The sequence below is a fragment of the Heterodontus francisci genome, chromosome 1 (assembly GCF_036365525.1).
Source record: "Heterodontus francisci isolate sHetFra1 chromosome 1, sHetFra1.hap1, whole genome shotgun sequence".
NCBI classification, from domain to species: domain Eukaryota; kingdom Metazoa; phylum Chordata; class Chondrichthyes; order Heterodontiformes; family Heterodontidae; genus Heterodontus; species Heterodontus francisci.
The window spans coordinates 185540350-185559178 of NC_090371.1; the positions used below are offsets into that span (position 1 = coordinate 185540350).

The 18829-nt window shown below is 42.1% G+C and overlaps 1 protein-coding gene across 5 annotated transcripts in view; it reads right to left on the reverse strand.

The window, feature by feature from the left end:
• Positions 1-18829, reverse strand: part of ndst3 (N-deacetylase/N-sulfotransferase (heparan glucosaminyl) 3) — a 949017-nt gene that overhangs the window by 681884 nt on the left and 248304 nt on the right. For 3 of the 5 annotated variants that reach the window (XM_068039439.1, XM_068039431.1, XM_068039496.1), the window contains exons 1-2: positions 972-1116; positions 564-780 (exon numbers count right to left, since the gene is read on the reverse strand). The exons of 1 other annotated variant lie outside the window; for it this stretch is intronic. The gene's annotated coding sequence lies outside the window, so the exon portion shown is untranslated. Of the gene's footprint in view, positions 1-563; positions 781-971; positions 1117-18829 lie in introns of those variants that run through there. One more of the 5 variants, XM_068039470.1, reaches the window with a different exon arrangement.

Sequence of the window (18829 nt, forward strand, 5' to 3'; positions counted from 1 at the left end):
TGAAATGTAAAAACATTCACATTTTCAATAATCTTCCACGGCTGGAGCTTTCACAATAAAGGCTCCATGGCAGCTGGTTGCTGGCCCCCAACTGAAGTGCAGAAAAGAGAAAGGCAGTGCAGTAAAAAAAAGTTATTTATGGGACAGAAATGCATTTAAAACCCGAGGAGAGAATGGATGAAATCATTATAAACTTGAAACAGCAGGTGGATGTGAGTAGGAATCGTAACTAAATGACATTTGAAACTGCTGGGTAAGATCAGTTCTACATTGCTGACAATTCACTGTTTTCAGTTTCAGACTGCTTATGTAATGATCCAGACACCTGGAAGACAGACGAGTGTTATTTCTAAGTGGGGTGTATTCTCATACTTTTTGTTCAACTCATCTACCATTTGAGTTTCCGTTCAATCATCTTATTGTGGTGTATCTGAAACTGAAATTCAAGTCAATGATAAGCAATGTAATGCCAGTCTCAACTATCAGTTTCAGGAACAGTCATTTTAGTAAAAAATCCTTTCCTATTCACATCCACTCACCGTTCAATCATAAAGCAACCTCACCCATTCTTTCTTCTTCTTTTCAACTCTTGTCTCTTTTCATCAAACATTTTTGTTCCATTTTACTCTCTTCTCTTCTGGGTTTATAACACTTCAAATGGGCCAGTGACCAGATGCCACAGTCACTGTTGTGAAGATCCTAATGGCAGTTTATAGCAGTGTTCAGGTCAGTCCAGGCAAACAAAATGTTGCAATCTTGAATTAAGTTTTCAGGAGATGCCTACAACAGCAAAAATAACAAACCTTAGGATTTAAATGTCAACATTCTGCATTGAGATATTTTTGATTAATACAGAAAATTGCACTTGTGCTTTTAATACCAGGCTGAAATACCAGGCATAACTTTCTGCAACAAACTTTATCTGAATTGCTGATATGAGGAGAAATCTATCACAGTGAATTAGCACTTACATCATCTGATGCCCCCATACTTCAGACTAACAAAGCCTTGTGATGTTTCCATTTGCTGCAGCTTGGTGTAACACCAGCTGTGCTGGTAGAGAAACAGACTTGACTGTGAAATGAGAGACGTTGTTTTACTTGGTACATCCTTCATTGGTGACAAGTCCCACGCTGCCAAACCTCCTACTCTCAGGCACAGCTGAGCAATGCTAGCAACAAACGAAAAACGCCCATACAAGCATCATGTGATCTACGAGCGTCTGCTAGGCAAAGAAGCTGTTGCAGTGATTTGCAGCAAACCTTTTTTTACAGGTTTTTATGGATTGTCTAGCTGTTCAGAAAGCAGGATTTAGCATTATCCTTCTGGCCGAGAATGCAGGTATTTTATAGGTCCCTTTGGAGTTTTGATAAATTTACACAAAAGCCTGGATGACTTCCAAAAATAAAGTGCACAACATGGTTTATTTTTCGAATGTCACCAACACAGTCTGCCAGAAAAAGAGCCAGTAAATTCTCAAATGACATTCTGAGGACAAAAGTTTAATTCAAGATCCTGAGTGGAAACCCACTTGTTGCACAGTATCTACCATTTAACTTCAAGAAGCAGTTCATAGGTCTGATATGGGAACTTGTTCACCAACATTTAGAGCCTTAACCACCCAACATCCTTGCTATGAGGTTAGTTTACATCTATCTAGATATCGGCTGATTTTTCGATGGTACACCTAGGAAGCAGCCCTTTGCAAACAGCATGCATGACCCATGGAATCAAGTGGTTAGGCCTCTGTGCGCTTGGGGCTGAGCCGTGATCGTGTCCAAACAAAGTTTAGAAAGATTTTGAAGCAGCACTTTGTGTCTATGCTGACTTAAATAGCAGCTTTTATGCTGCCAGTTACATCCAAACAACAATTGGTGGCATTTGCCAGATTAGCTGGTCATCCATATACCAATGCATCACATGGGTCAATGCATGCTGATTTCCCAAGCAGGAAACTATTGGAGACAACCCAGCCCCTCTTGAACGTGGTTGGGTTCCGAAAAAATGCAGAGCTAAATAAGAAGCCCATGGTATATATAAATCGAAAAGGATTGTAATCGATCAACATTCAGGACTTGGGACCTTACACCATAATAATCTAGCTGACTACAAGATACTCTGGCAGTAACTGTAATCTTGCAGCAATGAAGGGGCAGGCTAAATGCACGGATGACACTGATGCTTCAACCTGAATTCTCATGGAACATGCCATCAGGATGCTAAATCTAGGGAACTGGGGCTGAATTTTGAAATGCTGGTGGCTGCGGGAGCAAGTGCGTGCACGATTTGAAAATTGTGTTTTCAGAGGTCAGCACTGTAGTATAATGTAATATAGTAGAGACTGGGTTGTTACTGGGCAGATTATGTAAATAGACTATGTGCATCATCACAGGAAGTGATGTAATGTAATCTGTACAGAACCTTGTGGAGAGTTGTAGAGGAAACCATAAATGCAAGAAGTGTTCAATAAACTCCCGTTATTTCAACCGTCAGACTCATATATTCTGTACTTAGCCTAATAGTTATCAGAATATTATATGGTGGCAGCAGTAAACTAAAACAAAGCGTGGAGAAATCTTTGCCTTAACCGGAGAAGTTCGAAAAAGTCGCTGGATGGAACCAAGCCGAGGCGTGGCCAAAATGGATCCGGAGATTTGCAAGGTATCGTACTGCATCAGGTCTCGCGCAGAAACCAGACAAAGACCAGGTCAGTACCCTACTGTATACAATGGAGGAGTGTGCAGACAACATACTCATTACTCAAGGCATAGATGAAGAGAAGGCTACATATGAAGAAGTTATTAAGGCACTTGAGACTTACTTTAATACAAAGAAAAATGTCATCGTGGAGCATGCCAAATTTAATAAGCGTACTCAGCAGAAAGGGGAGAGCATTGATTCATTGATCAATGATTTATATAAACTTGCTGAGGATTGCGAATACGGCAGTTTACGGGAAGTACTGATTAGAGACAGGATTATAGTCTGTGTATTAGATGACGCCCCTTTTGATCACCTACAGTCGAGAGATGATCTCACATTAACGAAAGCGATTCAGCTGAGCAGACAAGAATAGGTCAGCAGGTTTAACAGATTCATTGTTCGAGGGGACAGGGAGAGTCAAAACTTGAGAGTAGCAGATGCCATTGAATTTGTTAAGGGAACAAAAGCGAAAAATGGAAGTAAAAGACAAGAAAGGCAGGAAGAGCATCTAGAGGTAGCAGCACCCAACTGGAGCAGGTGTGGCCGTGTGAGGCACAAGCAGGAAAACTGCCCAGCTAGAGAAGCAGAATGTTTGTCATGCAAAATGTAGAGACACTTTCAGTCAGTGTGTCACAGTAAAAAACCAGCATTGCATGTAATTAAAGGAAAATCCCAAGAGAACAAAAAAGTTCATGAAGTACATGACGTACAAATTGTTCAGGGGAAATCCAAGGAACAAGTGAGAGTTGCTGGATTGCAGAAATTCTTGTGGAAGGCAACAAGACTAATTTTAAACTGGACATAGGAGCAGCAGTTTCAGTGCTATCAGACACAGAACCATGGTTGAAAAAGAAAATTCTCAAACCAACAGGTAAAAAAATTACAAGGGCTGGAGGCATCGAATTGAAGGTAATGGGAACATTAAAGACAACATTGAGTTACGGGGGAAAGGAAATTTCTGAGACCATGAGCTGCATTTTAAGACTCTGCCTCCGAAGTAGGCAGTGGATGTAAAAAAACACAGCCGGCGCACACGGGGACCATTTCAAATGCAGCGGCTCATTTGCATGGCCACGGCACCCGCCCCCCCCCCGCGATGACGCGGAGGAGACAGGTGGGCTGTCACCAGTAACAGCGTCCGGCGCCAATGCACAGGCACTGGTGCCATTTTTAAAGGGCTTCCAGCCCTCAATGTGCATTTTAAATTTAAAGTCCCAGGTAATGTCAAGTTTTGTAAAACCGAAGAAAATAACCTAACCATGCACCCTCCCAGCTCCAATGGCATTTCAAAACATTCCTGCCCTTTCTCCCCCACTGGAATACATGCCTTGAAAATTTGACCTTCCCCCCCGTAAAGTTTGGCACCTTTGTCCTTTACCTCTTCCCATCACCACCCACCAACTCCCCCCCACCCCCAGAGAAAACCAACTCCTCCCCCCTCCACACAGATGTTGTGACACATTTCCCCGAACGGGGATTCGACGGCGTGGCATTGTCGGCTGCCCGAATAAAGAGTGGAACGTGGTGGCTGAATCACTGTGGCCTGCATGGTAATAGGCATTAACATATTTTAATGCGGGTCCCGTCGCCGAGCGGTGGGGCGGCCACTACGAGGCCTTGCCGCCACCGAGATCAGTACAGGCCCTGCTGCCGTTGGGGTCGGTGGCGGACCTCTGCCGTACTGATCTCCGTTGCTCCCCCGCCACTGTTTCTGGCAGTGGAGGGGCTTTAAAATCCAGCCCCACACATGTAATTAAAAATCAAAGTTGTTCATTCCTAAGTAGGAAGGCTTGTAGAGATTTACAACTCATATATAGAGTGGAAGAGCTCAAATGTAAGGAAAACCAGCCTGGAAATTTTCGAGCCGGATTTCGAAAATTATTTAGAGGATAATGGAGGTTATAAACAGCACACCGTATTATTCTAAGGAAGGAAGTAGAGCCAGTGTGTTTGTATACCCTTTGGAAAGCCTCTCGTGCACTTCTAGGAAAAGTAAAAAGGAAATTGAATTAATGATAAAACAAGGAGTCATTTCACCTGTAACAAAACCTACAGCATGGTGCTCAGGCATGGTTCCAATGAAGAAACCTAACTGTTCAATTAGGATTTGTTTTGACCTCAAAACACAAGGCATTGGAAAGAGAAATACATCCAATGTCATCAGTAAATGAGAGTTTGGCAAAAGTAGGGAAGAGCTCAATTTTTACCAAATTGGACACTAACGGCAGATTTTGGCAATTACCCTTAGATGAGGATTCTAAGCTTCTAACAACATTTATAACACCATTTGGAAGATTTTGTTTTTAACAGATTACCATTTGGAATAACATCAGCGCCTGAGATTTTCAAAGGATGATGTTGAGGATTCTGGAAGGACTGGATGGAATTATTTGCCAAATGGATGATGTCCTAATCCATGGAGCCAATCAAAAAGAAGACACTGCTAGAGTGAGAGCAGTACTACAAAGATCAGAAGAAGCAGGTCTCACACTGAACCAAAAATGTGTTTTTTTCACAGCCAATGGTAAAATTTCTTGAACATATAATAGATGGATCCGGTATTACAGCAGATCCACAAAAGACAAAAGTGAAAAGGGAATTGACAGAGCTTCAAAGGTTTATGGGAGTGGTGAATCAAGTAGGAAAATTTCTACTCATGATCAATGAGCCATTGGGCTGAATTTTATCAGCGCACGGCTCTCTGCGGCGGCACGCTGTGAAGACAGGGACTTTCTGATACAGAAGTGTCGCACAGCCCCTGCGATATTACGTGCGAGGGCTCATTTAAATGGAAGGGGCAGAGTGGCTGCCCCCGATGATATAGAGGAGGTGGCCTCAGCGTCCCCAGCAACAGCATCCAGCGCCACCACAATTTTTAAAGGGCTGCAAGTTCTTAGGAGAAATTTTAATATTGAAAGCAGATTATCAAAATTTTTATTTCAAATCAAAAATTAAAACATGCAGGCTCTTTCCCAACCCTCACAATGGTGTGTTTACTGTCTGTTGTTTTTGTTATGTGTTTTATTCCCAGCATGAACTTTCCCCCACAACCTCTTCACTTTTACCCTTCAACTCCTTCTCACCATCCCCACAGCCAATAGGTATAGTTTTCCCCGGTGCCCACCCCTCCCGCCCTGATAATTATACTCCTCCCCCTCCCCACCAGTGTCTTGACTTGGAACTCCAAAGGCGCACGGGTTGCAGCTGATGGGCTGCAAAATTGACGTGGGACAGCCGCCGTCGGCAGGTAAATTAATTTGAATGTTAATTATACTAATTTTAATATTTTAATGAAGGCCCCGCTGCCAAGCAGCAGGGGGGCCACACCGAGACAGGGTGTGCAGTTTTGGTCTCCTTATCTAAGGAAGGATGTTCTTGCCATGGAGGGATTGCAAATAAGATTTACTAGGCTGATTCCTGGGATGGCAGGATTGACGTATGAGGAGAGATCGGGTTGACTAGGCCTATATTCACTAGAGTTTAGAAGAATGAGAGGGGATCTCATAGAAACCTATAAAATTCTAACAGGACTGGACAGGCTAGATAAAGGGAGGATGTTCCCGATGGCTGGGGAGTCCAGAACCAGGGGTCACAGTCTCACGATATGGGGTATGCCATTTAGAACTGAGATGAGGAGAAATTTCTTCACTCAGAGGGTGGTGAACCTGTGGAATTCTCGACCGCAGAAGGTAGTGGAGGCCAAGTCATTAAATATATTCTAGAAGGAGATAGATATATTTCTTAATGCCAAAGGGATCAAGGGATATGGGGAAAAAGTGGGAACAGGGTAATGAATTAGACGATCAGCCATGATCTTTTCTGAATGGCGCAGCAGGCCTGAAGGGCCGAATGGCCTACTCCTGCTCTTATTTTCTATGTTTCTATGAGGCCTCGCTGCTGCTGCTAATGTCCAACAGGGCCTTCTCGACCCTCGTGGGTCAAGGCGGGCGGCTCCCATTAGCATTTTATGGGCCTCCCCGCCATGACCCACGGCGTCGAAGGACTGATAAAATTCAGCCCATTATGACAGTTGTTGAAAAGTGACAATGTTTGGTGTTAGAAAGAAGCCCAGCAAGAATCATTCGAAAAAAATCAAAGGAATGTGAATATCATTGGAGATGTTAGCCCATTATGACCCAGAGCTATTCACCATCTTAGCTGCTGATACGTCATCTATGGGATTAGGAGCAATCCTATTTCAACTGCAGAGAGATAGGAGACACAGATGCATATTTTGCTTTGCATTCATTAACAGAAACCGAGCAGAGATACGCAGTAATAGAAAAGGAAGTGGTGGCAGCAACTTGGGCATGTGAAAAATTTTCAGATTACGTCCTAGGATTTCAATTTAAAATTGAAATAGATCATAAACTCAAAGGAGCTTGCGAAATTACATCCAAGAGTACAGAGGTTTAGGTTAAGATTGATGTGATTTGATGTGAAAACTGAATACGTTCCAGGAAAACAGCAGATCACAGCAGAAACTTTATTACATATTTCAGCAGCAGGACCAGTAAAAGGTGATATTTTGCTCCTGGTAGAAGTAGAAGTTTTTGCTTTGACATGACAATAACTTTATCTGCTACAGCTCAGAACTGAGTGAGATCAGGGATGTGCAGAAAACAGATGATGAAGTATGTGCGAAGATCAGGGAATATTGCTTGAATGGATGGCCAGCGTGCATGCCACATAACCCTGTTCAATGATAGTATTACAAACAGATGGGTTATCGAAGCATTGTTGATGATTTACTGATCTACGATGAGACATTAGTTATCCCTAGAGTCTTGAGATTAGACATATTGGAGAGATTGCACCAAGGTCATCTGGGTATTATGAAATGTCGAGCCAGGGCAAGATATTCAGTTTGGTGGCCTGGTATATTGAAAGAAATTGAAAAGATGATATCGAGATGTATCACGTGTGCTATCAGTCGGCACGAGACGAAAGAACCACTCATGTCATCTTATTTTCCATCTAGACCATGGGAGCGTCTAGGAATTAATCTTTTTGAACTTAGAAGTAAAATGTTCCTAATAGTAGTCGATTATTATTCAAGGTGGATTAAAGTTTAACAACTACAAGGTCAAAGTTCAGAAGCTGCAATCACATCCTTGAGAGAAATTTTTGCAACACATGGAATTCCAGATATTGTAATATCTGACAATGGGCCGCAATTTGCTAAAGAATGCTTCAGAAAGTTTACAGAAGTAAGCGCATTGTCCATGTCACTAGTTCGCCAAGATACCCTCAGGCTAATGATGAAGCAGAGAGAGGTGTAAGGACTGTGAAGGCATTGTTAACAAAGAATGAAGATCTTCAACTAGCAGTTCTAAGTTATTGATCAACACCACTTCAGAATGGTTTAACCCCATGCAAATTGTTAATGGCAAGAAGGTTAAAGACCCAACTTCCTACATTCACAAGTACACTGAAGCCACAATTACATGCGGAAGTCTTGGAAAAAGTGAGGGAGAGAGAGGATAGAGAGCGGTCAAATCAATCAGAAAATTACGACAGATATCAAAGAACAAGAAACTTATGAGAGATTCAACCAAGGGATCAGTTTGGGTTCGAAACCAAAATCTGGATGGAGAAGTGATCGAGCAATCACCATACTGATGATCATACATTGTTCAAATTGATCAAGGGATGATGAGAATAAATGGAAGGGCATTGATGGTGACACCAAAAAAGCAGCAAATACAAGAGGACCAATAATCTCAAAGATTTGATGAACCAGTGATGCTGCAATCAGCCATCAACCCAGAGAACAACCTGAATGAAGAACTTGAGTGATCCAACAGTTCTACTCAAGCACTGCAGAGTCAGAAGGAGGAACTAGAAGACTAAAGACCTCAAACCCCTTCGACAGAAAGACAAATGTGTTTCGGCAGATTTATTGATCTGATTATTGATCTGAAAAGAGAAGTCAGAGACTTGGGGGGAGATGTAGTATAATGTAATATCGTAGACATTGGGTTGTTACTGGGCAGATTATGTAAATAGACTATGTGCATCATCACAGGAAGTGATGTCATGTAATCTGTGGAGAACCTCGTGGAGAGTTGTAGAGGAAGCCATAGATGCAAGACATGTTCAACAGACTCCTGTTATTTCAACCATCAGACTCTTATATATTCTGTACTAAGCCTAATATTTATGAGAATATGACAAGTACTGGGTCCCACTGCCTCTGGAACATGAAGCAATTTTGATAGGGGTGCTGGGAGGGAGGGAACAGGAGCTTGCACGCTTCCAATTAATTGACTGTTAAGCTTGTTGAGGAGCTCATTAAAAGGCTGGTCAGGAGCAGTTTATAAGTTTCAATCGGAGGGCTCAGGCAAAACATGTTTGGAACACGGCAGGGTGCAGAAGTCATCAACACTGCAGGAGATCATTAGGACTATTGGAAGGACTGTTTAACATATTGTAGAAGCCTAGAATAAAGTTCAGCTGCTCAGTTGCTCAAACAGTGTGTCATACAGGCCCCCACCTGCCAAGAATGGGGCACAGATATTTCGCCACATGGACATTAAATTTTAAAATTGTTGCTGGGAAGAAAAGAAGGCCTATTACAGGGCCAAGCCCCTGACTGGAAAGACATTTGCATAGTAACATACAGTGCTTGGGAAGGACAAAGAGGCCACTCCCTGCTCCAATTTAATCCACAATGGACTTTTGATTACCAGATATTGAAGGTGGAGAGGCTAGCATTCCAGGTTAACTGCTACAATGGCCGAATACACAAACAGATGTGGTCAGACCAGTTTAGTCACATGATTAACTGGCTGTTTTTTTTTAAATTTGTACTTGCTACAGAGAATTTGAAATTAGAAAGCTGTTTGCTCCTGGACTGAAAAGACTTCTCTCCTGTCTGCTCTCATCTCGCTCTCACCAGTTTCGGAAACCATTGAAGACATATGAACCCCAAGAGAGAAAAGTCTCCTACAGCGAACAAGGTTTAAGAAGAATACTGGGCCCCAACGAAAAACATGAATTACCTACAAAAGTACTACAGTGAGCTCGAAGCACAGTAATAAGAAACTCTTCAGATATTGCCTCAAACCTCTCTCTTTTATTTTTCTTCTGCTCTTTTCTGCCTCTAATAGCATGTGTGTATCGCGTATGCATGCTAGCATGGGGTGCTGCATGTATCCGTTAACTGAATTAGAGTTTAAGTCTTAAGTTTTAACAAATTTCACTTTTCTTCTTTAAACCTAAGAAAGCCTTTTTCTGCTCATTTCTTTGCCTTATAATTGGAAAGTGGCGAACAAGGATCCACCAAAGGGGTGCTCAAAGTTCAGTGTGTTTAAAAATTAAATCCTGTTACATTAAGACCAGGTGAAGACTGAAAGTGACCCCTAGACCTCTTTCTCACCTGGTTGTAACAAGTGTCACAGAGTAGCCATTGCTGGAGACATGCATTTATCAGTGGTGAGTAGTAGGAATCTGGAGAGGGATGTATGGCTTCTGGCATCACATGGGCAGCTGGGGTTGGCAAGGGAAGGCCTGGTGAATGAAGAGGCAGAGGGAGCTGTGGGCAGTCCCCCTCAGAGGATGAAGGATAGCCTCAGACCTGCTCAGCTGGGCATAGATGCAGGGCGGCGAGAGTTATGGGAATGGTAGCTCTACTTAGACCAGCAGCAACAGATATGCTCCCATAGGTTGAGTTCTGTAACATTAGTAAAATTGTCTTGTTAAACAGGGAGCTGCCTGACAGTGGCAGTTATCTGTCATTCCGCTAAAAGTAGTTGGTTAAATAGGTGTTAATTACTATAGCATGAAGCTAAACTAGCTAGTAACTCATCAGAGGCTCTATAAAAGCAGTTAGGTTTTCAAACAACGTGAAGAGGAGACTTTACCTGAGTGAAACATAGTCAGAGTGTGAAGGTGGGAATTTGGTTGACGTGGGAATTTTGTGCAGAGCGGGAAAGAGGAATTGACATGTGATGTTCTAACAAAGAAGTTAAGTGATTGGTTGGTTAACATTTTCTCTTATCTAAACTAAGGAATATTATTTGGGGTTAGTGTAACATTAATTGAAATAATAAGAATAAGTATCTTCTGAGGATCAGGTAATTTATTAGTAAGGTTTGATTAGCAGTAGTAAGGTTTATTAGTAGCGGGGCTTAGTTGTAGTGGGGTTAATTAATTATAAGTTAATTAAGAAAAATAAATTAACACACACTAAAGATGGCAGGACAGGTGATGTGTTGCTGCTGCAGTATGTGGGAGCTGGTGGATGCCAGTGTGATCCACGACAAACACGTCTGAGGAGTTTTGGCTTAGAGTCAATGAGCTGGAGGCTGAGCTACAGATACTGTAATGCATTAGGGAAGGGAAAAGTTACCTGGACACTTTGTTCCAGAAGGCAGTCACACACCTTAGGATAGGGTCATCTGATTTGGTCAGTGGTCAGGGACAGGAGGGTCTGACTATGAATGAGGCAGGTAAGGGGATCAAGAAGGCAGACGTGGAGGAGCCTCAGCCCTTGCAATTATCCAACAGGTTTGAGGTTCTTTCAGCTTGTATGGATGAGAGCGAGGGCTGCAGGGTAGATGAGCAAACTGAGCATGGCATCATGGTACTGGAAGCCATTCAAGTGGGGGAGTAAATAGGAATGTAGTGGTAGTATGGGACAGAACTGTTAGCAGGATAAATACCATTATCTGCGGCCAAGAGCGGGGGTCCAGAAAGCTGTGTTGCCTGCCCGGTGCCAGGGTTTGGGACATCTGCTCAGGGCTGGAGAGGAACTTGCAGTAGGAGGGGGAAGGTCCACTTGTCGTTGTCCACAGGTGTACCAATGAGATAGATAGTACTAAGAAAGAGGTTCTGCATAGGGCGTATGAGCAGTTAGGGGCTAAATTAGAAAAGCAGAACTTCAAAGGTAATAATCTTTGGGTTATTATGTACACCACGAGCAAATTGTTGTAGGAGAAATTAGATTAGAGAGTTAAATACATGGCTCAAAGATTGGTGTGGGAGAAATGGGTTTCGATTCATGGGGCACTGGCACCAGCACTGGGGAAACTGGGAGCTGTACCATTGGGATGATCTTCACCTGAACTGTGCTGAGACCAGTATTCTGGTCAGTCTTAAACTAGGGCGGTTGAGAGGGCTTTAAACTTAATAGTGGGGGTGAGGGATCAAGTGAGGGAAGATGTGATAACTTAAAGAGAAAGGAGAAGGTAAGACAGCAAGATAGCAATAAGAATAATGATAATTAGGGTGTGACAGGAAGGGACAGAGCATATAAACTTAAGAGTGAGCCAGCAGATAAGGCCAGAAGTTGTGAACTAACCGTTGGGGGGGGGGGGGGGGAAGGTTCCGGTGAAGGGAGATTTAGATATCAAAAAAGAAACATTGAGGCATAGGAATAGTACATCATAGTGGGTAAAAACAAGCAGAATGGGACAGGAAGAGACAGAGAGGTTAACAAAAATAGTACATCAGGGAATAAAGTCATTGCAGGGAATAGATATAAAATAATGAAATTAAAGGTTCTTTATCTGAATGCATGAAGCATCTGCAATAAGACAGATGAACTACTAGCACAAATAGAGGTAAATGATTTAGATCTAATCACTATTACAGAGACATGGTTACAAGGTGATCCAGGTTGGGAAATAAATATGACAGGGTACACATTATTTTGGAAAGACAGGCTGAATGGCAAAGGAGGAGGGGTAGCCCTGATAGTAAAGGATGACATAAGGACATTAGTGAGAAAGGATCTGGCCTCAGAAGATCTTGAAGTAGAATCAGTATGGGTGGAAATTAGGAACAGCGAGAATCAAAAAATACCGGTGGGAATAGTTTTAGGCCCCCTAACAGTAGTTATACCGTTGGACAAAGCATTAACCAAGAAATTATTGGAGCTTGTAACAAAGGCAATGTAATAATTGTGGGGGTCTTTAGTCTTCATATAGACTGGGACAAGGAAATTGGCAAGAGTGGTCCAGAAGATGAGTTTGTAGAATGTTTTCATGACAGTTTCTTGGAGAAATACATTGTGGAACTGACTAGGGATAAAGCTATCTTAGATCTAGTATTGTGTAAGAAAGCAGGGTTAATTAGGAATGTTATAGTAAAAGATCCACTGGGAAATAGTGATCATAATGCCATTGAATTCCATATTAAGTTTGAAAATGACATACTCCAATCACAAAAAGAATCTTAAACTTAAACAAGTGGAGAACTGACTAAGGTAAATTGAGTAAATAGATTAAAAAATATGGTAGTAAATGAACAGGGGAAAGCTTTAAAGAAAGAATTCTAAATGTTCAACAAAAATACATTCCATTGAAAAACAGAAACGCAGCAAGAAAGAACTATCCGTGGCTCACTCAGGAAGCTAAGGATAGTATTAGATTAAAATAAGCGGCTTACAATGTTGCAAAAAGGAGTAGCAAGTCTGAGTCTTGTGAGTGTTTTAGAAACCAACAAAGAATCACCAAAAATTTGATGAAGAAAGGAAAAAATAGAATGAGTAAACTCGCCAGTAATATAAAAACAGATTGCAAGATCTTTTACAAGTATATAAAAAGGAAGAGAGTAGCTAAAGTAAATGTTGGTCCCTTAGAAGCAGAGACAGGAGAAATTATCATAGGGAACGAGGAAATGGCAGAGGCATTTGAACAAATATTTTGTATCTGTCTTCAGTAGAAGGCACAAGTTTCACACTAGAAATAGACGGTACCTTGGGGGCTAAAATGAGTGAGGAAATTAATATCGGCAGAGAACAAGTATTGGAGAAACTTAAGGGACTAAAATCTGACAAATGTCCAGGACCTGATGGCCTACACCCTAGGGTTCTATAAGAGGTAGCTGTAGAGATAGTGGAGGCATTAACTATGATTTTCCAAAATTCCTTAGATTCAAAAATGTTGGAAAATGTTACACCACTTTTCAAGAAAGGAGGGAGAGAGAAAATTAGGAATTTCGGCCAGTTAGCTTAACATAAGTCATTGGGAAGATGCTGGAATCGATTATTAAGGAAGTCTTAACAATGCACTTAGAAAAGTGCAGTATGATTAGAACAAGTCAACAAGGTTTTACGAAAGGGAAATCCTGTTGTACAAATGTATTAGAGTTTTTTGAAGATGTAACTAGTAGGGTAGTTAAAGGGGAACCAGTAGATGTAGTATACCTGGATTTCCAAAAAGGCATTTGATAGGGTGCCACACAAAAGGTTAATAGGTAAGATAAGGGCTCATGGAGTTGGGGATAATAGATTAGCATGGATAGAGGATTGGTTAACAGACAGGAAGCAAAGAGTGGGCATAAACGGGGAATTTTCAGATTGGTAGGCAGTGAATAGTGGTGTTCCACAAGGATCAGTGCTGGGCCTCAGCTATTTACAATCTATATTAATGACTTAGGTGAAGAGACAGAGAGTAATGTATCTAAATTTGCTGATGATACAAACATAGGTGGAAAGGTAAGCTGTGGGGAGGAGACAGAGAGGCTGCAAAGCGATACAGACAAGTGAAGCGAGTGGACAACAAGATGGCAGATGGAGTACAATGTAGGGAAGTGGGAAGTTATTCAGTTTGTTCATAAGAATAGAAAAGCAGAATATTTTTGAAAAGGTGTGAAACTTGTAAGCATTGATTTTCAAAAAGTCTTGGGTGTACTTGTACAAGGAATGCAGAAAGTTAGCATGCAGGTACAGCAAGCAATTAGGAAGGCAAATGGCATGTTGGCCTTTTATTGCAAAGGGATTGGAGTACAGGGATAAAGATGTGTTTTGAAAGTGCTTCTATATTTTTTGTTAAGTATTGTTACGACCGAGGCAGGAGGAGTGCACTGTTTATTCTAGTTCTCCACAGCTCACAACATATATTTAAATTTTCCCACTTACCGATAGTCAATCATATACTCTATTTTTCCCAGAATAAAACACACTAACCAGTTTTCTTTAATGAAAAAAAAATCAGTTTATTATAAAACAAGTCTTAACGAGTAATGAAGTAAAGTATAAACACAGATTGAAATTTTAAAGTCCCCTTTTAACCTTAGCTCCTCATACTCATACACACACACATACACCGGTTAATTGGAAAAATAAAAAGGATTTTTGTTCGGGGCTCTTTTAGACAAAAAAAAACACTTGTACTGAATACTTGCTCATTCTTGAAGAAAACAGCAGATGAGATATCTTGTGTTCCAAAACTAGTAGACAGTCTGGCCTGCAAGTACACGTAGACGAGTCCCTAGGAGCTTTTAGAACAGTTCTTTTCAGGCAGCATTGAGAATTAATTTAGCAGGCTTTTCTTCAAAGACAGGAGACAAAATGAGTTGACACAGTGAACATCTCAGAGTCTTTTAGAGAGGTGCTGGAAAGCTGAGTTGGGTTGTGGTCTTCTCTCCTTCCTTGGGAATTCTCTCCTTCCTTGGGCATTCTCTTCCTTTTCTTGCAGGTTTTTTTTAAAGAAATGGAGCAGGCTGGGCTGCCTTGGGCTCTGTCCTTCGGCTTTTCCAACCCCTTTTAAACAGTTCAACCCCAACTTCAAACAATTCAAAAGTCCACTTTCTGACCAGTCACTTCTCTGCACACATCTTCCCCCAGTTACCAGGGTTTCTATTTCATTTTTAACTTGAGTCATGTGACTAACCGTAAACATTGTTGCCAAACAAGTTCTTTCAGTGTCCCCTTGATGACCGTCTTGAAAACAAAACTGGTCCAACATTTCTTCAGTTTGACTGAATTCCTCAAAAAATATTTTTAACAAAAAAACAAAAGCACATTCATAACAGTATATGCTTTTGAAGACATATTTAAATTGCGGAGATGGATTTGTGGAGAAAGCTGAAGATTTCATCGAAGCTGGACAATGCTTTGTTGTTGACAATTCACTGAACGGACACTTGACTGAAAACATTAACTGGAAAAATCAAGGAGTGCTAAAAACAACCTCTACAAGAGACCCTAAAATAAAAGCAAAATACTGCGGCTTCTGGAAATCTGAAATAAAAGCAAGAAATGCTGGAACCACTCAGCAGGTCTGGCAGCATCTGTGGAAAGAGAAGCAGAGTTAACGTTTTGGGTCAGTGACCCTTCTTCGGAACTAGCAAATATTAGAAATGTCAAAGGTTATAAGCAAGTGAGGCGGGGGTGGGGCAAGAGATAACAAAGGAGAAGGTGCAGATTGGACAAGGCCACATAGCTGACCAAAAGGTCATGGAGCAAAGGCGAACAATATGTTAATGGTGTGTTGAAAGACAAAGCATTAGTACAAATAGGGTGCTAACGGACTGAATATTGAACAGCAGCAAGTGCAAACATGAAAAAAAACAGTGGGTAAGCAAACTGAACAAACTAAGATGAAATGAAATAAACATGAAAAAAAAGTTGTAAAAAATGGAAAAAATAAAAAATAACTAAAAATAAAAGTAAAATGGGGGGGCCCGTCATGCTCTGAAATGATTGAACTCAATGTTCAGTCCGGCAGGCTATAGTGTGCCTAATCGGTAAATGAGATGCTGTTCCTCGAGCTTGCGTTGATGTTCACTGGAACATTGCAGCAATCCCAGGACAGAGATGTGAGCATGAGAGCAGGGGGGAGTGTTGAAATGGCAAGCAACCGGAAGCTCAGGGTCCTGCTTGTGTACTGAGACTCTACAAGAGACCACCTGTCACCAATTAAGATAAATAAACAACAGGAACTTAGGAGTAAGGGGAGATGTTTATGAAGAAGTGACCGGTCAAGATTTATAGGGGTCAGGAGGCTTGACTCTTGAGATATTGTTTTTGGTTTCGCTTTGGACAGTGTGTTGGGGTGTGAACTGTTTTGAAGGCAGTTGGAGAAAACCAGCCAAGAGAGCAGTCACCATCAGCAGCCTCTTCCATCTCTTTGAGAACTTCCTGAGAATCAAGTGTAAGAAATAGAGAAGCTGATGCTGCATTTCTCCTGAAAAGCCTGCCAGAAATCCCCGAGGCTCCATTTCAACTGGAAAGCCTGCCAAACTGATCGTCAATGTCGCCTGAAAAGAACTGTTTTAGAACAATCCCAGTGACAGCTGTCTACGCGTATTTGGGATGCCAAACTAAAAACGGGACAACTAGCATCTTTCCATATCTTCTCTTTTTTCTTCAAGAATTACAAGTATTTGTTAAAGTATTCCTTTTTGTTCTTTTTTTTTGTAATGGAGCTCTAAAGAGAAAATCTCTTTATTTTTCCGTTAACTGGTGTTTATGTGCGTGTGTGAGGGGCTCAGTTAAAAAGGGAACTTTCATATTTCAATCTGTGTGTTAATGGTTTGCTTCATTACTGGTTAAGTCTTGTTTTATAATAAATTGATAATCTTGTTGTTAATTAAAGAAACCTGGTTGGTGTATTTTATTCTGAGATAAAAATAGAGTCTCTGATTGACCGTATCGGTAACTGGGTAAACATTTAAATATATATGTTGTGACCTGTTGAGAAGTAGAACTAGAAAAAACAGTGCACTCCTCCCGCCTTGGTCGTTACAGAAGTCTTGCTGCAATTGTGCAGGATTTTGGTGAGACCACATCTGGAGTACTGTGTGCAGTTTCGGTCTCCACATTTAAGAAAGCATATATTTGCATTGGAGGTGGTACAGCGAAGGTTCACTAAATTTGTCCTTGGGATGAGGGGATTGTCCTATGATGAGAGGCTGAGTAAATTGGGCCTATATTCTCTGGAGTTTAGAAGAATGAGAGGCGATCTCATTGAAACATACAAGATTCTGAAGGGGCTAGATAGGGTAGACACGGAGAGATTATTTCCACTGGTCGGAGAATCTAAAACACGGAGTGGGGGAGGACACATTCTCAGGATAAGGGGCCGATCATTTGGGACTAAGATGTGGAGAAATTACTTCACTCAGAGGGTTGTGAATCTTTGGAATTCTCTATGCCAGAGGGTTGTGGGTGCTCTATCGTTGAATACATTTAAGCCTGGGATAAACAAATTTTGGCCTCTGAGAGAATCAAGGAATATGGGGAATGGGCAGGAAAGTGTCGTTGAAGCCTAAGATCAGCCATGATCGTATTTAATGGCGGAGCTGGCTCGATGGGTGATATGATCTGCGCCTGCTCTTATTTCTTGTGTTCTTGTCTTCTCTGAGGCAGTGCACAGTCATGGGCTGAGAACGGAGGAGTCTTTCCAGCTCACTGCTCCACCATGGCTAAGGTCTTTGAGCGCATGAGCTCCTCCATTGAGATAGTGGCCAACCTCATGGAGGTCCAAATGCAGCAGCACATGGAGTGCATACACATTCACAGGATGTATGTCACACTATATAGCTTTGACAGGTCAGTGGCACTGATGACACAGAGATGTCTGGATTGGGTGTCAGTTGCGCACCAACTGGTGCTTCCCTCCAGTCATTCGGAGCAGCAGCCAAAGGCTGAGGCATTCACCGAGGAGGATGACAGTGTCACCCCTCTCGGGGCGCTATCATCATCAATGGCCTTCTCTTTCCACTGACTGAGGGAGCATCCGTGCAGTACGGCCCTGAAATGGAGGCCGCCCCTGCAGTGAAGCCAGTACAGCAGCATCTGGAGGTGCCCCACTGGCACCTCAATGACAAGGATGTCCACCACGTGCATCTCCGCTGCAAGCAGACACAAATGAGCAAGCTGCCTCCACCTCATCCAATGCCACAAGGGCAGCGCCTCGTAGAAGTAGCCGAGAGCAGAGGGTACCCTGTTGGACAGAGCACTGAGTGGGTCTTTGGGGTGTCTTTCCCTGGAACTGTGCACTTTTTCTATTTTTCAGCACAATGTAAATATTGACACATGAAGCTTCCTTTTATTAATGTCAGGACAAGAAAAGAGGCTGAAGAGGAGCAAAGATCCGTGAATGGTGACAATGAAACCTCTGGGCAGATGTGCATCCTTCATTGCTGGTAATAGTTGATCCGTTCCCGCCTTTGTCTTCAATGGAAATGTTCTCACAAGCATCTCAAAGTGCGTTCCAGACTACGCCACTGCTCCTGGGTGAGAGGGGTTCAGCTGAAACAAGCCTGAATCAGATGATGGCATCCTGACAAGACCCTCTCACCCTCTTCAAGGCACACATCTCTCTGGAGGGCTACATCAAGGAGAGCCCAGCAGACGACCACAATGCATGAGACCCTTTCATGAGTGTACTGC